General features: G+C 33.0%; 1 pseudogene; it reads right to left on the bottom strand.

Annotated features, from left to right (window-relative positions):
- Positions 1–1,630: 1,630 nt before the first annotated feature.
- Positions 1,631–3,276, bottom strand: LOC142182022 (cytochrome P450 94B3-like; annotated as a pseudogene).
- Between the last annotated feature and the right edge of the window lie 3,225 nt (positions 3,277–6,501).

Here is a 6,501-nt window from a genome sequence, read left to right on the forward strand (position 1 = left end):
TGGATTGAAGCTGCCGACATCCCGATTCATGCCAATCCAATTCAACATTGGATTTAACATATACGTCATTTAAGCACTTTACAATTCCAATTCCAAATTGGTAAGAATAAATTAATATTAAATATACAACCTTTATATATTAATATTAACAACGAGTACTTAATATATATCACATATATATTTCAATTAAGAGATGTATTTAATTTTCTATTCCAAATAGAAAACTTCAATTTGTTCACAATATTAATTATATCTTCTGTGCCAGCAAAGAATATAATAATATTTAATTTGGACTAATAATTTATTTATTTGTCTAATTAAATTCATTAATTTAATTATCAAATACTAAAGTAATTAATTCTTTAGCAAAGATCAAAATACTCGTTAGTGTGCGACCCCATAGGTTCAATACTAAGCCGGTAGTAAATTGATCACATCAATATACTAATCAAGGGTGGCATCTAGCAACACTAACGACCGAATAGAATGAAGTATACAATTTACTCTCAAGAACCAGTAGAAGAATAATGTAGTAATTCCTTCTGTCTTTATAGCTCTGGATCACCCTAGGATATGGTTCAACTGTCAAATCCTAATAGGCGACCAACTATGTGCTCATGTCATATATAATCGACCATTGAATGACCTAAGAACTCATTTCTTCTTTCCATCAATTGCCCTGGCCAAGGTCTTAATTTGGTCGTTTATAATTCACGACAACATGGAGCTTAAACTCATTACCAAGAGTTGACATATTTCATCTTGATCAATCACTAATTCTACAAGCATTTAATCATACCCAATATCCTTTCAACTATCTCCCTAGGGTCATAAGTGTCTGGTATCAAAGCACAATAAATAACTTGTCAATTACTATGACGATCTCAGGTCAAAGGAAACTTTTACATCACATTCTTCAAGAGAATATCCTATTGACAGTTTATGGTAATTCTAACCATTAGGAATTATCCAATGAGTCGGTTCAATGATCATATCTCTATATGCATCATCTATCTATGTAATTTAGTTAATGAGATCAACTAATCTTTATCCCATAAAGACGATCACATAAATATTGATCTAATCGGATTACTAATGTCCAAATTAATAATCCTACGATCAAGAACAAATTTAGATTAAATTATAAGAAACTTTACTCTCATTATCATGATCTCCATCACAATGTCAAGTCTCAAAATTTAATCAAGGACCTTATCAAGTTAATCAAGCAATTAATAACAATGATAAAAGAATATCAAATGCCATATATATTTTATATCAAATAACGTTCACAAAAATAAGTTCAAATCATCAAATATAATATTGAATCTAGGGCATATTTACTATATCCCTAACATGTCACACTTTAAATTCTGCTTCGAGCTTCTTGAGATCGGGCGTGGAATGCCACAGTAGCCCCAAAGTTGAACTTCCCAATTTTGGCTGTATACAATATTAGTTATATAATTTTTTTCTTGTAATTATAGATTAAGTTGGAAATGTGTATTAATTAATTATCATATAATGATAAGAGTGTATATAAGACGTGTCAGATTTACTGATAAGATTTTATCCATTCCTATTTACCTTCGAAAAAATATTCACAACACGCAATAAGCTTCAAGCTATATATCATATGTACCGTTTATATTTTTCATTGTCAATAAGCGTGCAGCAAATACTAATAGATCACTGTAAAATTTTTACATTTCATCCGCTGCCACGGTGATAAATTCGCACATTTAAACCACCAGCCATGTGTGCGGTTAAAAGAGGCACAAAAACCGGCTTATCTACATTCACCGGTTTAATCTCGAACCGCCTTAGTACTGAAGCCAACACATACTTCATCTGTGTGAATGCCATTTCTTTTCCCAAACACACCCTTGGACCTGCTTGAAACACTGGAAACTTATAGGGACAAACACTTTTCGACACTCCCTTTTCATCCAACCAACGATCCGGTTTAAATTCAAGTCTGTCTTTTCCCCATATCTACTCCATTCTACCCATTCCGTACTGGAAATAAGTAACTCTATTCCCTTTTTGAACTCTTGTACCGTCGGGTAGAATGTCATCTTTAGCCGCATGCTTTGAGTCCCAAGCCACCGGCGGATAAAGCCTCATTGATTCATTCAAGCATGCTTGTAAATACTTCATCTCTTTCAAGTCGTCGAATTCGAGTGCCTTATCGCCATTGTTGATCGAAGTTATTTCATTGATCATTTCGTTTTTGACGTCGTGATGTTTGGTGGTTAGCCAAAAAAGCCAAGTCAAGGCTGAAGAAGTTGTATCTCTTCCGGCCATTAGAAAACTTATGACCATATCTCTTACCACCTCATCTTCGTGGCCAGCAATTAATAATCTAGAGAGAAGATCCATGTTTTTGTGATCCCCATTTTCACTGATCTTTTGTTTCTTTTTCTCTATGATCTCGTTAATACAACAGTGAACTCGTTTCACGTTTTCTTTCAGCTTCTTCTCTGATCCTAAATTGAGCGCTCTCTTGGTTTTCCAGACCGCGTATATAGGCGCCATCCCACGCATGGCACACGCTTGTGAAGCGTTGTCAAACGCTTCAACCAGAATTGGCACGTGCGAAAGATCGTCCAAGCAATGTGGGTCAGTACCGAGCGACACCTTGCAAATAGTGTCGAATGCAAAACGCCTAAGCACGTCTTGCAAGTCCACAACTTTGTTAGATTTTGCAGCTTGGTCAAGCAATGGAATCAGTCTCGTCTCAACTACTTCTTCTAGAGTTTTGACCACGAATTCCCTCAATGACTTTGTGCTGAACTCGTGGCTAGCCAATTTGCGCTGCGTGTTCCATCGCTCGCCGTCTACGTTGAAGATCCCCATACCGAGAAAATCGCCTAATATCTCTGTAAATGGCTGGCCTTTTGGATAATTAGTAAATTTCGTTTTGAGAATGTGCTCAACGTTAGTTGCATTGGCTGTGATTATAGTTCGAGGGGCGCCAAAGCGTTGAACTAGAATGGTTTGTGTGGGTGACTCAGACAAAAGTTCAGTGTACCAATCCAATAGACGGTGACGATTTTTGTAAAAGGAAATAAGACAGCCAAGGATTGGGTAAGAGGAAGGGCCATATATGGGAGTGATTCTTCGGAATTTGAGATGAAGTTTTTTGGAGAAAGATAAAAAAGAGAAGGAAAGAAACCCTAAAATGAACGAAAGTAAGAGGGAAAGAAACATCTTTTTTGGCAGGCAAAAGGAAGACAGGGAGCTAAACGAGAGTGTGAATGAGGTTTGATTGATTTTGAGGGATAAAAGGCTCTATTTATATCTGTGGAATGAAAATGACACGAGGGAGGAAATTTGCTTCACTTCATTCTTAATTCCATCACGTTCTTTTTATGCGGAAATTGAAACTAGAAAGTAGGCTGCGGCTGAGAATTTGTCAGAATAGCGCCGAGAAAATGTCTTCCGACATCTAAAAGAGAAAGTGTCAATTATTCATTATTTAGTTGGAGAAGTTTTATTTTGTGTCTCGTACAATTTACACTAGTCATGAAACTCCTTTTTGTCTCACAAATTTATGGACTACAATCTTATATTTCTGGATCCACAGAAATCTGGGTCCACAAAACTGTGAGACAAAAAAATTACCTTATACAACTAATGTCAGTTGTATGAAACACAAAATAAAATTTTCTATTTAGTACTTTGTTCCACTTTTGTGACATATCTACTATTTGAAGAGTCAAATGATTATTTCTTACCAAGTCTTTTGCAGAGTCCGAAACCAAAATGATAAGTTTTTGGACTCAAAATACGTTTTTGCAACTTTAAAAAAAACTTACTTTTTTACCTAAAACACTGTATTATACTGTGCTTAACTTTGACGGAATTTTCGCCGTTAAAATAAAACGCGGTATAATACTACATTTTTACACATAACCTTCTGTCCAGTGACTTTCCAACTTCTCGTGCTATTTGAAACTCAACCCTACGTGTCAAAAAACACTTATTTGATGAAATTTTATCGTAACATTATCCAAACAACACGTGTGAAATGTCAAAGGAGTCATTTGTTACAGATCAAGAGACTCTTTTCTTCTATGTTTTGGTTCCATGGCATTAGTACAAATAAAATCATTGGTATATATTACCAGTTTAAAAATCTATTATTATTGTTTGATTACTTCTAAATATGCTAATTTAACCACATTTGATTTGAGGATTATATATGTGTTATTTCAGCATTGCACGAGAATGTTCATGGACCACAAACTATACATGGTTTGTTACGTAAATAGCTAGAAAACTAAGACTTATTTTAACTTTGTTAATTAAATGCAGACATAGGACCACAAATTGAACAAGCCATAAGTAACATTTGCTGCAGAATGATTGGAGCTTTAAGCATATCTATGCAACGTCATTAATTAGTCTCTAGTTTAGGTGATGATATTTTAATCTAATCTCCAATTAGTTAAGTTTCATATACTAACGGTGCAAAATATATTTGCACAATATTTATAAAGTAAAAGTGCAAGTAGATTTCTATGGTTATTGTAATTGCAAGTAGATTTTTATGACAATGATAATCGAATAAAAAATTGCACACACACACATATATATATCTATCTATATATATATATATATATATATATATATATATATATATATATATATATATATATATATATATATATATATATTATAATAATAATTGAACTATACAGACCGTATAAAAAATCATTACACTATCAATATATATTAAATTATATAATGATTTAATCTGAAATCTTATAGTAGAATGAGCTGTTCATTGGAATAAGGATACTGATTAAGTTAAGCGAGAAACATTTGCATGAAAGGAATAAGAGGAAAAGTAAGCAAGTTGTCACATTTTAAACTGAGACTATAAAAAGTGATGAATAGTAAGATATACCAATGATTTTATATTTTTATTTGTACTAATGCCATGGAACCTAAACATATAAAAGAGAGTCTCTTGACATTTCACACGTGTTGTTTGGATAATGTTACGATCAAAATTCATCAAATAAATGTTTTTTGACACGTAGGATTGAGTTTCAAATAGCACGACAAGTTGGAAAATCCCAGGACAGAAGGCTATGTGCTAAAATTTAGTTAAAGTAAAGTGCAATATAATATTACGTTTTAAATAGAAAAGTAATTTATTTTTTAAAATTGTAGAACGTATTTTGAGTTCAAAAATTTGTCATTTTGGTTTCGGACTCGTCTTTTGCATCTACTTTTTTAATACTTTGAATTTTTTACCATTTTGATTTATAATATTCTTTATATATTTTTTTAATATATAATATTTATATTCCATACCCAATTCATATCGAAAATTAGTAAGTTGAATACTTATCCTTCGACCCACAGTACATAACGTGAAAACGAGGGAATGATATTTATGTAATTTTTCAGGATTTATACTTATGGCTAGTTTTAGTGTACGCGCATTGCGTGTGTACCCTGTCACAATAATTATATTTTTAAAAATAAGACCGCATTAATGTTATATTAAAATTTATGCTTGAGTTATAAAATAAAAGTATAAGATATGTTAATGTAGATAAATAAATAACGAATTTTTAATTGGCAATTTTTTTATTTTGATATAATCTAAGTGTAAGATATATAGCTCATCTCAAATTTAAAATATTACTTGTAATTACACTTTTATCAAATGCATTACAAAATTTTATCTTTAAATAAAAGTTTATTCAAAATAGTAAAGAATCAATGACTAGTTTATTTTTGGATCTTTATGCTTGTTGTGTTAATGTTATTTAACATTCGTGGACCAATTTTCGCTCACTCTTTTTTCATTTATATTCTTTTAAGATTACTGTTTGACCCAAAAAATATTAAATTTTTTTTGATTAAATCAATTAAAGAAGATGAAGGGGTAAATTTTAGTCAAACGCAGTAAACTACAGATCTATAAACTAATTAAAAAATAATGCATAAGACGAGATAGAAGTAACCAATCTTAATGATACTTTTCATTTTGTCTCCCATTAATCGGTGGAGAAAATCATTTTACATATTCTCTTGGCGATTGCTTTGTTCTTCTTTCTACTATGAAGGTACAGAGGAGAGGAAAGAGAAAGAGAAGAAGCCCCCCTTTCCCAGAAGGTTTTCCCTCATATATATAGTCATGGCATTTTTGCTATGTGCTTGGTTCGATACACTTCCATACTACGACCACCTTTGTCGTCCCCTAAGCGTTGTTTTTTTGACTTGGCAGGTATTGTGAGTACGAGATTTCGAATAAATCATGTCGTCCTCCACTGCCTCGCCGCTTGGACGGGATGTCGATTGGATCGACCATAGCGGTCAGATTTTGACCAATACAATTAGTCCCTCCGTCTACCGGGGGCGTCCCTTGTCGGGCCTGGCAGACGGACTATGATTGTTACATATCTGAGAGAAATCTGACTACCTACCCCTTGGGTATAATCCTTAGGTTCAAGTAAGGTAACAACGCCCCTTCGATAT

This window comes from Nicotiana tabacum, chromosome 6 (assembly GCF_000715075.1).
Source record: "Nicotiana tabacum cultivar K326 chromosome 6, ASM71507v2, whole genome shotgun sequence".
Taxonomy (NCBI): Eukaryota; Viridiplantae; Streptophyta; class Magnoliopsida; order Solanales; family Solanaceae; genus Nicotiana; species Nicotiana tabacum.